Genomic DNA, 14,998 nt, shown 5'->3' on the forward strand with positions numbered 1-14,998 from the left:
GAACATTGGGGTGCATGTATCTTTTTGAATTATAGTTTTGTCTGGATATATGTCCAGGAGTGGGATTGCGGGATCATATGGCAACTCAATTTTTAGTTTTTGAGGAGCCTCCATACTGTTTTCCATAGTGGCTGCACCAGTATACATTCCCACCAACAGTGTAGGAGGGTTGCCTTTTTTCCACACCCTCTCTAGCAATTTGTTATTTGTAGAGTCTTTAATGATGGCCATTTTGAACTGGTGTGAGGTGGTACCTCATTGTAGTTTTGATTTGCTTTTCTCTAATAATTACTGACGTCGAGCATCTTTTCACATGCCTGTTGGCCATCTGTATGTCTTCTTTGGAGAAATGTCTGTTTAGGTCTTCTGCCCATTTTTCGATTGGGTTGTCAAACTCTATTTTTTTAATTTATTTTTTTGAATTTTATTTATTTATTTTTTTAAAATTAATTAATTTATTTATTTTTGGCTGTGTTGGGTCTTCGTTTCTGTGCGAGGGCTTTCTCTAGTTGTGGCAAGCGGGGGCCACTCTTCATCGCGGTGCGCGGGCCTCTCACTATCGCGGCCTCTCCCGTTGCGGAGCACGGGCTCCAGACGTGCAGGCTCAGCAGTTGTGGCTCACGGGCCCAGTTGCTCCGCGGCATGTGGGATATTCCCAGACCAGGGCTCGAACCCGTGTCCGCTGCATTGGCAGGCAGATTCTCAACCACTGCGCCACCAGGGAAGCCCCAAATTTTATTTTTTTATGCAGCAGTTTCTTATTAATTATCTATTTTATACATATTAATGTATATATGTCAATCCCAATCTCTCAATTCATTCCCCCCCAACCCCCGTTTTTTGATTGGGTTGTCAAACTATTTTAAAATAGTTGAGTTGAAGAATTATTTTACATGTTTTACTTTACTGGTTTTCGAGTCACCTAGGTAACATCATACTTATTGGTATTACAGATTAAGTATTCACTAGCAATATTTTTTTTTTTTTGGCCTCAATATATAATTTTTAGTTTTTATTTTTTAGTGATTGAGAAGCAGTTTATAGTAGTATTAGAATATATTTACCTTACATTTTTAATGTTATAATGCCTCAACATACAAGGAAACTTTGTGGTAGGCATATGTATTATTTCTAAAAGTATGGCGTCAAAAATGTTAACCTGAAATTGCTTTTGATAATCTATACTGGTATATTGTTGGCTTTTAGAAAAAAAAAGCTGAAAAGAAATTAGTGTGCTTTTTAAAGTAGTTAACATAGGGTATTTGATGGGTGAAAGAAATGCTCTACCTCCAGTAGGTTTTAGATCTTTAGAGTAAGATTTTGGAACTAAGGTTGACTCCCTTATAGTCAGTGGTTTTCAAAGAGCAGAATTCTTTTTGAAACTAAATCTAACATAAAACAGATTAAAAAGTAGGTACGTTCTGATTGAACGTGGTACTTAGCCTCCTCCCATCCCCAACTGTACACATCCACCGTCTTACTCTTCCGGGGAACACAGTATAAAAATGATTGTTGTTATGTATGGTAACCATTTTTTGTGAAGGAACCTCTGTTTGAAAGTATTCTGTATGGCCTATGGAGATCCTCAGAATCATCTTTTTAATTGATGTAACTTCCATTAGTTTTTTTCCCATAATAAAGCCCATATTTCTTAGTCTGACTTTCTACTGGGTTTGTCTTTTTCATGTTATTTTTCACTACTTCTTATTGTGTAGTAGAAAGGTTACCTGTTTGACTTGGGTTAGAATGTCTGGGATTAGAGACAGCTTTTCAGCAAGGCCTTTAGCCCTTCTGAGCCTGTTATTTCTTTACCCATTAAAGGGAAACATTATTTCTCTTACTGTGTAGTGAGAATTAAATTAAGATTTTATGCATGAGGGTGGTGTGCAAATACTGTTTTTCATTGATCTTGTTCTATAGCCAAATTAATATAGTTGCTTTTCCTCCACATACGCTGGACCTCTGTTTTCCTGATCTGTGTGATCACATCCCTGTTTATTTCTCCAACCTCAGCCCCAATCAGTTTTTCTCATTGCTCACCAAACTCCATTCACATCGCTTGTTTGAGTCACCAGATATGCCAGTGCACTTCTCTGCCCTGAAGGCTTTCTTTACACTGGGCATACACCTCTCCAGCCCCAACACACACACACACACGCGTGCGCGCACAATTTAAAAGGCAAATTTCTCATTCTCTCGCTCTCTGCCTGAATGTTGCTTTATTCATTAGTGAGGCCTTACCTGACCAATCTTCCCACTTTCCACCACAGTGGCCTTAAGAAAATAGGGTTAAGTGGTTTCACCATGGGTATATTTTTGTGCAGAAACCTATAGATGCTGAAGGAGCTTCCTCTGAAATAATCGAGGGAATGCAAGCGAGACAGACAAACTAATCCTAAATTTTTTTCCTAATGTTTTCATCTTCAAGCAGTTCCATTTCTTTTTACTCTCTTTGAGGGAATCTTTGAACTATTTTTTCTGTTTCTCAGTCTTTTTATTGTTAGTGTGAGGTATGAGAAAACATTTCCTATACCTCTAGGTCTTTAGTTTCTGCGTGGGATGCAGTTACTTGTATTAATTTCAGTAGTCTTGTGTTCATACTTCCCTGTTCATAAGGTCTTTGAACTAGACTGTTAATTATTTTGCAACAGAAGCTTTGCTTTGTTATTTTCTTCTTTCCATTGAGGATTATGAATTTACAGAAAAATACTTTCTGAATGAATGCAATAATATTCAATGAAAAATTTTAATGCAGTTTATAATTCTCTGGGTAGAGGAGACTTTTTGTTTTGCAGTTATATGCAATATAAAGTAAAACGTTAGTCATTGATCTCCATATCAAAATGTAAATATTTAGTATTCAGATGAAAAATCAACATTGAAATAATGGTATCACTACAACAAAATAGTATTTTGGTACTTAAAATTAACATAAGGGCTTCCCTGGTGGCGCAGTGGTTGAGAATCTGCCTGCTTAATGCAGGGCACGCGGGTTCGAGCCCTGGTCTGGGAAGATCCCACATGCCGCGGAGCAACTGGGCCCGTGAGCCACAGTTACTGAGCCTGCGCGTCTGGAGCCTGTGCTCCGCAACAAGAGAGGCCGCGATGGTGAGAGGCCCGCGCACCGCGATGGTGAGAGGCCCGCGCACCGCGATGAAGAGTGGCCCCCACTTGCCGCGGCTGGAGAAGGCCCTCGCACGGAGGCGAAGACCCAACACAGCCATAAATAAATAAATAAAAATAATTAAAAAAAAAAAAATTAACATAATATCCTGGGTAACGAAAACCAGTATTAAAATTACTTTGCACAAATTAAGTTAGCTGTAATGCTCTCAATACTAGTGTTTGTTTAATGAGGGGATTTGAGTAATCTTTTAATTTGGAATTTTTCTAAAAATCAATGAAACAGTTTTCTATAGTAATTCTTATGGCAGAGTGTCATTATATGATTGAGGGAAGCAGTCTTAAATGTCACTTCCTCTGTAGTCTCTCGATTCTCACATGGTGCTCCCCTACGCTTGCATTCCATGTTATACACAGTTCTATAACGATATTTTCTATTTCAACTTAGTCATTATGTTTTTATATCTTATTCCTGTTGAAGTGCCTGCCTGAGGACAGAGACTGAGTTTTATTCTACTTTGTATTCATAGTGTGCAGAACACAGTAGGTTATCATTAAATTTTGAGTAAATGAATGAATGAAATACAGAGGTGAGAATGTTCTGTGGAGTAGATAGAAAGTTAAAGATGGGTGCTATTTGGATAAGTAGAGAGGAGGCCATTCTAATTCATAATTGTCATAACGTGTTTTATGAGGCAGTGAAAAATTGGCATATCCCCTAAGAAAAAGTCTTGCTTCAAAATTATCTTCCCTGTCTCATTTTCTTAAAAATCTGAATTCATGCCCATAATATAGAACTGCTAATATTTTGTGGGTTTTGTGATGAGAGCATTATTGATTGATTTGTTCGTTCTTTCCATACATGTTTATTGTGCCAGTTCTAGACTTGGGCTGGCCAATACAGTAGCCACTAGGCAATGTGTTTATTTAAATTTAAATTAATTAAAATTAAATAAAATTAAAAGTTCAGTTCCTTAGTTGCATTAGCCACATTTCAGGTGCTCTGTAGTTATACGTTACTACTGACTGCATTTTGGGTAGTGCAGCTAGAACATTTTCATCAGATCAGCAAGTTCTAATGAATAGTGCTTGAGATATACAAGGTAAAAAAAAAAAAATCTGGTCCCCGACTCAACCAAGTTTCTGGGAACCAGGTGGATCAGTACTTGCTAGAACTAAATCAGACTAATATATGAATGACAGGCTTTTTTCTGCCCAGAAGTTTTCCCTTGTTGTTAACTCTGTTAATCTGTCATTGCCAGAATTTCAGTTGTAGGTGGTGAGTTTCAAAAAAAGAGAAAAAATTTAATGCAGGCTGTGGGATCTACCAAATAAGCGAGGGAACTTTGTTAAGGAGTCTGTACCTACCAATTGTGTACTGTGTCTTCTTTTTTTTTTTTTTCCTACCTTAAAAAAGAAATGAACTTGCAGGTTATTTTATTAAAGATAAAATTTTCCTGTGGTGGTGGGGCCTCCAGCAGCATGTTGAGGCGGGATGGAAAGTCACTTGTAAGTTTAAATTTTTTATATACTGGGGCCGCCTATATTATGTTACTCATTTTGTCATGTAAAAGATAAAACTTAGTCTCAGTTGTACAATTTATTTGTATCTGATATTCCATGTGAAGTTTCCAGTTAAGGCTCTAGGCCAGGGATGCATAGTTTTAAGATCCTATACCCTCTTTTTGTGCAGCAGTACTACTATTTAGAATTAGTAACTTTTTTTGAGTGGGGCAGGGAAAGAGAAAGAAAAATGTTAGACTTTCTTTTCTTGATTATAACAGTGATGTTTATTGTTATAAATTTGGAAAATAAAATGACCCAGATATTATCACTATTAAAATTTTCTATATTTTTCCTAATGTGTCTTCTCTCATATTTATGATTATTTATTCCCAAGCTGAGGTTCTGCTTCTTTCATTAATAACATGCTTTTTTATTGGAATAATATGTCACTTGGATGGACCATATTTCATTCCTCCATTGTTGCATATTTAGGTTCTTTCAGGCATTTCAACTACTGTTTTCTATATTGAAGTGTTTTACTGGGAAATTCTAGCAGTGATTTGTAGCTATTCATATACCTTTAACCAAACAAGGGACTTTATCTGCTAGAAAAAGTCCTAACCAATTCTGAATTATAGGTTTGGTGAGAAATGAAGTAGTGAGTGATAAAGGTCCTGTATAATGAGCATATATAATCCTAGCAGTCAGTGAGTCCATAGACATTGGAACCAGATTTCCTTCCATTCTAATGTCCTTTTGCATAAAACTTTTATTCACATCTGATTATTCCCTTAAATTGATTATAGAAATGGGATTATTAGGTCAAAGGATTTGAACTTTGAAATTTCTTAACACATACTACCAAGTTGTTTTCCAGAAGGGTTGTGCCAGTTTACACTCTTAAATGTAGGGCAGGAACAGAACAGACTAGGAATAGAAGGGAACTGCCTCAACTTGTTAAAGGGCATCTATGAAAAATAAGGATGTCTGCTCTTGACACTTCTGTTCTACATTGCCAGGGAAATAAGGTAAGAAAATGAAATAAAAGGTAACCAGTTGGAAAGGAAGAAGTAAAACTATCTCTAATCAGTTGTGTGTGTGTGTGTGTGTGTGTGTGTGTGTGTGTGTGTGTACATACACACAATATAGAAAATTCTATGTAATCCACTAAAAAACTCTTAGAACTAATGAGTTCAGCAAGGTGGCAGGATACAAGATCAATATACATAAATCTGTTGTAGTTCTGTACACTAGCAGTGAACAATCTAAAGTGAAATTAAGAAGACTTTAATTTATAATAGCATTAAAAAGAATAAAATATCTAGGAGTAAATTGACAAAAGAAGTGTAAGGCTTTGTACCTTGAAAGCTACAAAATATCATTGAAAAAAAATTAAAACCTAAATAAATGGAAAGACATTACATGTTCATGGATCAGATGCATACTACTCCCCAAATTGATCTACATATTCAATGCAGTCTCTCTCAGAATCCCAGCTAGCTTCTTTTCAGAAACTGACAAGCTGATCTTAAGATTCATATGAAAATTCAAGAGGTAAAATTGTCAAAAAAATTGAGAAAAACAAAATTGGAGGACTCACACATAGTGAGTGATCTCAAATCTTACTACAAAACGAGAATGATCAAGACTGTGTGGTACTGGCTTTAGGAAAACATATAGATCAGTGGAATAGAATTGAGGGTCTAGAAACAAACCCTCATATTTATGGTCAGTTGATTTTTGATGAAGATACCAGCACAAGTCAATGGAAAAGAACAGGCTTTTCAACAGTCAGTGCTGGGTCAAGTGGATATACACATGCAAAAGAATGAAATTGGATCCCTTTCTCACATCATACACAGTAATTAAGTAAAATGGATCAACGATCTAAATATAAGAGCTAAAATCACAAAACTCTTAGAAGAAAATGTAGGAGTAAATTTTCATGATGTTGGATTAGCCAAAGCCTTTTTTTTTCTTCTTTTTGAAAATATTTGTTTATTAATTTTATTATTTATTTGGCTGTGCCGGGTCTTAGTTGCGGCATGTGGGATCTTCTAGTTGCGACATGCGGGCTCTTAGTTGTGGCATGCGGGCTCTTAGTTGTGGCATGCGGGATCTAGTTCCCTGACCAGGGATTGAACCCAAGCCCCCTATATTGGGAGTGTGGCGTGTTAACCACTGGACCACCAGGGAAGTCCCTCCAAAGCCTTCTTAGTTATGACAACAAAAGCAGAAACTAAAGGAAAAAAATAGATATATTGGACTTCATCAAAATTTAAAACTTTTGTGTTTTGGTGAACACCATTGGGAAAGTGAAAAGACAACTCAGAATGGGAGAAAATATTTATAAATCATATATCTAAGGGGCTTGTCTTTATAATATATGAAGAACTCTTACAACTATATAATAAAAAAGATAGCCTGTTTAAGAAGTAAGCAAAGGATCTCAAAAGACATTTCTCCAAAGAAGATATGCAAATGGCCAATAAGCATATGAAAAGATGTTCAGTATCATAGCCATTAGGGAAATGCAGATCAAAACCACAATGAGATACCATCTTATACACACTGTCAAATGGCCATAGTAAAAAGGAGAAGTAATAACAAGTGTTGGGGAAGATGTGGAGAGATTGGAAGACTCAATACATTACTGGTGAGATTGTAAAATGGTACAGCTACTTTGGAAAACAACCTGACATTTCCTCAAAATATTATGTGTAGATACCATGCGACCTAGAACTTCTTCTACTCTTAAGGATATATCCAAGAGAAATAAAAACATGTCCACACAAAAACTTGATACCAATGTTCATAGCAGGATAATTCACAGTAGTCCCAAAGTGTAAACAACCCAAATGTCAATCAGTTGATGAATAGATAAACAAAATCTGGTATATCCATACAGTTGAATATTATTCTGCCACTAAAAGAATTGAAGTACTTACACCAACAAATTGGATAACTTAGATGAACTGGACACATTTGTAAAAACACACAACCTACCAAGAATCATGAAGAAATAGAAAATCTGAACAGACCAGTAAAGAGATGACTCTGTAATAAAAAATCTCCAACAAAATAAAGCCCAGTACCAGATGGTCTTACTGGTGAATTCTACCAAACTTTTAATGAAGAATTAACACCAGTCCTCTCCAGACTATTGCAAAACACTTCAAACTCATTCTATAAGGCCAGCATTACTCTGGTACCAAACCTAGGCAAAGACTACAAGACAAGAAATCTATAGACCAATAATTTTTCTGATGACTATTCAGCAGATTAAATTCAGCAGTGTATTAAAAGGATTATACACTATGACCAAGTGAGATTTATTCCTGGAATGCAAAGATGATTCAATATATGAAAATCAATCAATGTAATACACCACTTTATTACAGTGAAGGGGAAAAATCTACATGACGATCTCAGTAGAGACAGAAAAAGCATTTGACAAAGTTTAACGCACTTTCATGATAAAAACACTCAACAAACTAGGAATAGAAGGAAACTGCGTCAACATATTAAAGACCATATATGAAAAGTCCACAGCTAACATCATACTTAGTGGTGAAAGACTAAAAACTTTTCTAAAATCAGGTAGAAGACAAGGATATAGTTTTCCCAAGCTATCCGAAAGTAGAGTGTTCTTGTGAAACCCATTGTAAGCTCAAATGGCATAAAGGGAAGAAGCAATTACCTTAGGACACATCTTGCTAATGGAATCACAAAATAAATTGAAATAAAGCACAGGTGCTCACAGACACAGTTCAAAGTTATGACCGCTTGATGCTGAGTGTAGTTGCCAGGGAAGGGGCTTGGTAGTGCCACTCTCACTGCTCAGGGTGCATGCTGCCTCTGTAACAGCTCACTGCAAAATCAACACTGAATGCTATTTTTGCTTTTTACCTTTCTTTTGTAAAAGCAGAATTCCTCTGATTTCTTTTGGTTAGCGAAAACAGATACTAACGTAGGTCTGTCATAAAAGCAAAGTGGCATAAAGCGAACTTTCCAAAAATGGGGGATACCTGTACCTGCTTTTGTTGCTTCTGTTCAACATAGTGCTGGAAGTCCTACTCAGAGCAAATAAGCAAGACAAAGAATAGATGCCCAGATTGGAAAGGAAGAAATAAAATTACGTCTGTTCATAGACAGAATGGTCTTATGTGCAAAAAACCCTAAAGATTTCACATACACACACACAAAGTTAGAATTAATAAATGAATTCAGCAAAGTAGCAGGAAACAAAATTAACATGCAAAAATCAGTTGCGTTTCTATACTCTTAACAGTGAAAAATCTGAATAAGAAATGAAAATTCCATTTACAATAGCATCAAAAAGAATAAAATACTTCGGAGTAAATTAATCAAGGAAATGAAAGTATTGTACACTGAAAATTACAAAACAAGAAGTTAAGGATGACACCAATAAATTACAGATATTTGTGTTTATGGATTAGAAGACTTAATAGTGTTAACATATCACTACTACTCAAAGTGATCTACAGATTCAGTGCAACTCTTATGAAAATTCCAACATTGGTTTCTGCAGAAAAAGGTTTATTTGCTTTATGTAATTTTAAAAGTATTATGTAAAATATCAAACATATACATAAATTTAAAAATGGTATAATGAAATAACACTCCCTGTACCCACTGCCCACCTTTAACAATTATCAACTCATGGCCAATCTTGTTTATATATAATCCCATATCACAGTGATCTAAACTACAATCTTGGGCTTCCCTGGTGGTGCAGTGGTTAAGAATCCGCCTGCCAATGCAGCGGACACGGGTTCGATCCCTGGTCCGGGAAGATCCCACATGCCGCAGAGCAACTAAGCCCATGTGCCACAACTACTGAGCCTGCGCTCTAGAGCCCGTGAGCCACAACTACTGAAGCCCGCACACCACAAGTACTGAAACCCGCGTGCCTGGAGCCCGTGCTCCGCAACAAGAGAAGCCACCACAGTGAGAAGCCTGCGCACTGCAACGAAGAGTAGCCCCTGCTCGCCGCAACTAGACAAAACCCGTGTGCAGCAATGAAGACGCAATGCAGCCCCACGCAAAAAAAAAAAATTTAGGCTATTATCACAAAAGTAAAAATAAAAACAACAGAAAATAACAAGTGACAAGATGTGGAGAAATTGGAACCCTTGTTCTTTGCCAGTGGGAGTCTGCAGCAGTAAAGCTGCTGTGGAAAATGATAACAGTGATTCCTCAAAAAGTTAAAAATAGAGTTACAATACCATATGATCCACCATTTCCACCTTTGGGTTTATACTCAAAAGAATTGAAAGCAGCATCTTCAAGAGATTTTGTACCCCATGTTTATAGCAGCATTATTCACAGTAGCCGAAAGGGGAAAGCAACCCAAGTGTCCTTGGATTCATGTATTGATAAGCAAAATATTTATAGGTAATAAAGTATTATTCAGTCTTAGAAAGGGAGAGGATTCTGACATATGCTACAACATGGATGAACCTTGGGGACATTATGCTAAGTGAAATAAGCCAGTCACAAAAGGACCAACATTGTGTGATTTCACTTCTGTGAGGTACCTGAGGTAGTCAGGTTCATAGAGATAGAAAGTTGAATGGTGGTTACCAGGGAGGGAGGTGACAATGGGGAGGTATTTATTGTTTAATGGTTGCAGAATTTCATTTTTGCAAGATGAAAAGAATTCTGGAAATAGATGGTGGTGATGGTTGCACAACAGTGTAAATAAGCTTAATGCCACTAAACTGTACATTTAAACATAGTTAAGATGGTAGATTTTATTTTTATTTTACCACAATTTTTAAAAATGAAAAGGAAATACTGATTGGTATGTGCTGCAACATGGATGAACCTTAAAAATATTATGCCAAGTGAAAGAAGCCAGTTACAAAAGATGATGTATTGTATGATTCTGTTTATGTAAGATGTCCAGAATAGGCAAATCGATAGAGATAGAAAGTAGATTGGTGGTTGCAGGAGACTTGGGGAGGGGCTTGGAAATGGAGAGTGACTGCTAATTGGGTGTGAAGTTTTTCTGAGGTGATGCAAATTTTCAAAAATTCATTGTGGTGATGGTTGGATGACTATGAATACATTAAAGATGTTACTTAAGACAAGAAAACCCCAACTAGCTCCCAAGAATTTTGATAAAAATACTATATAAATTGAGAGGGATAAGTATTGTGGGGAGGGACAGGGTCTTTTATAGAAGATGAGGCTGGAAAGGTAGGTTAGGACCAAAAATGATGTTTGACCTTAAATACTATACAGAGGAACCAAAATATTAACTTCCACTTTTTTCCCAAAAAAAAAAGTAGTGTGTTTTGACCAATGTTTATAGTGATTTTATTTGATCTTTGGCAATCTGATAAGTAAAAATAGTATTCAGTCTTTTTAATAATTATTTTTATTACTGTGCAGGTTGACTGAACAGTTTTCTGTGTAGAGGCCATTTATATTTCTTTATCCATATATTACCTTTTCTTGTCCTCTGCCCATTTTTAAATTAGAGTATCAGTGTTTTTCTTAATTGATTTAAAATTTTTTTTTTTACCTAGTACAAATGTTCATCTTTTGAGTGATTTACATAAAAACTATCCTGCCATCTGGTTTTCTTGCTCTACATGTGTTTCTTAGGTTACTGATCAAAAAGTGTTTGTTGAGTTGAATTGAGGAGAAAAATATTTATGAAACAGATTGTAGTGTGTTCCAGAATAACTAAATGAACCTTTCATGATTGTGAATTTTGCATGATCAGTAAAAGTTATAGGAAGGTGCTTTAGTTACATCAATAAAATATAGCAAATAATGCTTTTAAAGGAAAAAAATTAAAATCTTAACTAGTAATGACTTCCTCCTTTGGGTTACAAGGAAATACAGAGTTAGCATCATGTGTTGAAATTTAGAGGTAAAGAACATAGATCAGAATGTGTAGGTGCCTGTCAGGAGATACGATCTATGGCAAAAGGATGGTCAGGAGTTTAAAAGGAATCTGTAGGAAAGTAGGTGAGGGGTAGGTGGAGATGGAAGGAGGCGGGGGGTTCCTTTTCCCTGCCAATATTTCCTGAATAGCTGAACAAGAAATATGTTATTTTTGGGCAGATGTTATAAGGTAATAGTAATGGGAACTATGTATAATGGTTAAGAGTATAGTTGGAATCCTTGCTTCTTCCACTATTACGTACTCTCTGTTTTCCTCATCTGGAAAATGGAATAACAGTACCTAACTCATAGGTTTGTTGTATCAAATGAGATAAACTGTGTGAAGCACTTAGGTTAGAATATTGCACATAGTAAGCACACAGTAAAGTTTACTGTTATTATAGCTTGGTGGTAGATTGGTTGTGAGGGCAGAAATAGATCAATTATATAATAATTTTTTATAATTAAGCAGAGAGGGTGGATGTTTGGGAGAAATGAGTATTTCAGTTGTAGTTCTTTAGTGAAATTTTATTTTGTGGAGATCATATATCAGGAATGGTGCTGACCCAGACGTTAAAAATAAAGAAACTTTTTCCTGAAAGCTTAGAAGTAGTCTCTATTTCTAAAAGTTGTCAAGAAGGGTGAAAAACTTGTCACGCCTGACTAGCTGTGATTGATTGGTTAACCCACCAGAAGTTAAAAAGTGAGTTCATTGGTTGATCAAACCCAGGCAGCAAAAAGGAAGTCAGAAGAGTGAAACTCAATATCAGACAGTAGGACAGATGCCAGTTGCAGAAGCCATAGAGTGCTATGGCCATCAATCAGGAGAAAGAATTCTGCTAAATTCTGTGGTGGGGAAAGGCAGGTGGTGAGGAGTGGAAGTGGCAGAGCACCACTTAGGGCATCATTACCATTTAGGGCACTGAAATAAAAAGACAGCTGTTATATCGCCCTATGGTTTTTGAGCCCTCTCTGAGGAAGCGAATAACCCCTTTTTCTTCATGGCGTAAAGAGGATGGGACACTCAGGCTGGGGGATTGTTTCACTTTTGCCATTTTGTAGGTGTGTGATAATGGGCAAATTATTTAGCGTCTCTATGCCTTGTGTGTTACAAGGAGATAATAATACTTTTCGAGTAATTGTGAAGCTTAAATGAGATAATATGTGAAGTATTTTCACCTCTGTAGTAGTTTACCATTCTTTATGCTTACCATAAAGTCAGCCTACGTACTAACATGTCTTAATATGATAATGTTATAGAAGAGACTTAATATAATAGTTGATCTATCATGCAGTTACTACGTAAGACTTTCAGATTTCTTATTTCTTTTAGTTTGTGTGTAGAATTTTGTTGAAAATCAGATGTTAGAATTTGGAGGGTATTATGCCATGTGTCATACCTTTAGAGGTATATCTCATGTTAAAAAGAAATATCTGTGGCACAAATGTCCTTTTTAATACATAGGCACAGTCCTCCTTTATAGCTCAGAAAAGGACATGAACAAGGAACAAAAAAACTGATAATTTCCAGTAAATATTAGCAAAAATATTCAGCCTCACTGTAGTTAAAGGAAACGTAACTTAAGTACAACATATTTTTTACCTGTCCAAAACTGGGAGTGTTTTTAAAAGACCTTCTCTTACCTGATACTTTTTAGAATTATAAAAATAACATATCTGGTTGAATTAAAGCCCTGGACATGTAGAAATAAAAAACATAAATGAGTAGACGAGAGGCATAATGCGTAGATGCTCTGACATTTGGCCAACAATGAAGAGACACCAGCGGCTTCCTCTTTTTTAGTTTCTTTTCAGACATTTTTTTGTGAAAAACAAGTATACACCTTGTTTAATTATTAATTTTTACAGAGTTGAGGACATAATATGCAATGTTCTGTAAAATAGACATTTTGTGTACCATGCAGCCATTTATAAAAACCAAGATAGTGTTTTATAGTTTATTTTTTTTAAATTCTAATGTGAATTTATTTACTTATTTTAAGTATTTATTTATTTATTTATTTATTTGGCTGCATCAGGTCTTAGTTGTGGCGTGCGGGATCTTTCGTTGTGGCGTGTGGGCTCTCTGTTGCACCTTGTGAGGCTTCTCTCTAGTTGTGGTGCGTGGGCTCTAGAGCGCATGGGCTTAGTTGCCCAGTGGCACGTGGGGTCTTAGTTCCCTGACCAGGGATTGAACCCGTGTCCCCTGCATTGGAAGGCGGATTCTTAATCACTGGACCATCAAGGAAGTCCCTGTAGTTTTGTAATTTGGATATATTTTATTTTACTAGACTTTCCCCGTAAACGGGTAGGTTATTGGTTTTTAGCTTTTATTAACAGTGCTCTATCAAACATTATTAAATGTAAATCTGTGTGTATTTCTTTGAGTCTTTCTGTAGATACATTCTTTTTTTAAAAAATTGATTTATTTGTTTTTATTTTTGGCTTTGTTGGGTCTTCGTTGCTGCACACAGGCTTTCTCTAGTTGCGGTGAGTGGGGGCTACTCTTCGTTGCAGTGTGCGGGCTTCTCATTGTGATGGCTTCTCATTGCGGAGCACAGGCTCTGGGCACACGGATTTCAGTAGTTGTAGCACGTGGGCTCAGTAGTTGTGGCTCATGGGGTCTAGAGCACAGGCTCAGTAGTTGTGGCGCACGGTCTTAGTTGCTCTGCGGTATGTGGGATCTTCCCAAGCCAGGGATCGAACCTGTGTCCCCTGCATTGGCAGGCGGATTCTTAACCACTGTGCCACTAGGGAAGCCCTGTAGATACATTCTTTTTTTTTTTTTTTTTTTAAGATACATTCTTAAAAGTAGAGTTGTTAGGTTAAATGATACAGTTCTTTTTTATGTTACTAATTATAGCCAAATTAACTTATAAGAAAGCTTATGCCAGTTTACATACTCATTACAATTTTGTGTGAATGGCTAGTTTACTGAATCATAGTACATTATTATTATTATTTTTTTTTTAATAATTTTTTTTTTTAAATTTTATTTATTTATTTATTTATTTTTCGCTGTGTTGGGTCTTCGTTTCTGTGCGAGGGCTTTCTCTTGTTGCGGCAAGTGGGGGCCACTCTTCATCACGGTGCACCGGCCTCTCACCATCGTGGCCTCTCTTGTTGCAGAGCACAGGCTCCAGACGCGCAGGCTCAGCAATTGTGGCTCACGGGCCTAGTTGCTCCGCGGCATGTGGGATCTTCCCAGACCAGGGCTCGAATCCGTGTCTCCTGCATTGGCAGGCAGATTCTCAACCACTGCGCCACCAGGGAAGCCCCATAGTACATTTTTTTTTTTTTTTTTTTTTTTTTAATGAGGATCTTGAATCAGATGCGTATGTTTGATTGATTGATTGATTTTGGCTGTGTTAGGTCTTCGTTTCTGTGCGAGGGCTTTCTCCAGTTGTGGCAAGCGGGGGCCACTCTTCATCGCGATGCGCGGGCCTCT

The 14,998-nt window shown here is 36.7% G+C and overlaps 1 protein-coding gene across 2 annotated transcripts in view; it reads left to right on the forward strand.

Moving 5' to 3' along the window:
* CDK13 (cyclin dependent kinase 13) overlaps positions 1-14,998 on the forward strand; it is a 116,260-nt gene that overhangs the window by 40,442 nt on the left and 60,820 nt on the right. The window lies entirely within an intron of this gene.

Source organism: Balaenoptera acutorostrata, chromosome 7 (genome assembly GCF_949987535.1).
Source record: "Balaenoptera acutorostrata chromosome 7, mBalAcu1.1, whole genome shotgun sequence".
Lineage (NCBI taxonomy): Eukaryota > Metazoa > Chordata > Mammalia > Artiodactyla > Balaenopteridae > Balaenoptera > Balaenoptera acutorostrata.